The sequence below is a fragment of the Octodon degus genome, unplaced genomic scaffold (assembly GCF_000260255.1).
Source record: "Octodon degus isolate 3935 unplaced genomic scaffold, OctDeg1.0 scaffold00415, whole genome shotgun sequence".
NCBI lineage: Eukaryota > Metazoa > Chordata > Mammalia > Rodentia > Octodontidae > Octodon > Octodon degus.
The window spans coordinates 67,849-68,353 of NW_004524991.1; positions in this window are offsets into that span (position 1 = coordinate 67,849).

The window sequence follows — 505 nt, forward strand, 5'->3', positions numbered from 1 at the left end:
TGAATAGAATGATTTGTTCTAATGGTGTTTGTAAATAGGATCTCAAGTCCACATCTTGTTCAGCAATTAACTAATAAGAAGAAAACATGCAGTATGTTATTTGTTGAAGCTGTACTTCCGATTTGATGTGAAACTGTCTCATTGCTGTTTTTCAATAAAACTTTGGAAAAAAAAGAATGATAAACTCAAAGCCTTTATATTGAAGTGGATGCCACTTGAAGATATACTCATAGGTGAAATAAATGAGACACACATATATAAATATCATATAGTTTCCTTAGTATAAGAACTCAAAAGAAGAAATGCAAATAGAAAGGTATAATACAAGGAAAAAGAAAGCAAGTACTTGCGGACTAACTAATTAAAAGAGGGAAAGGAGAAGAGCTAGTAAACTTGAGAATGTCAAGCCATACAGTTATATGTAAAAGATGAGCAAGGCAATGATCCTGAGAATCTTCAGAAGATTTTTGAATCTAGCAGTTAATTCAAAAGATTTTCATCCTGA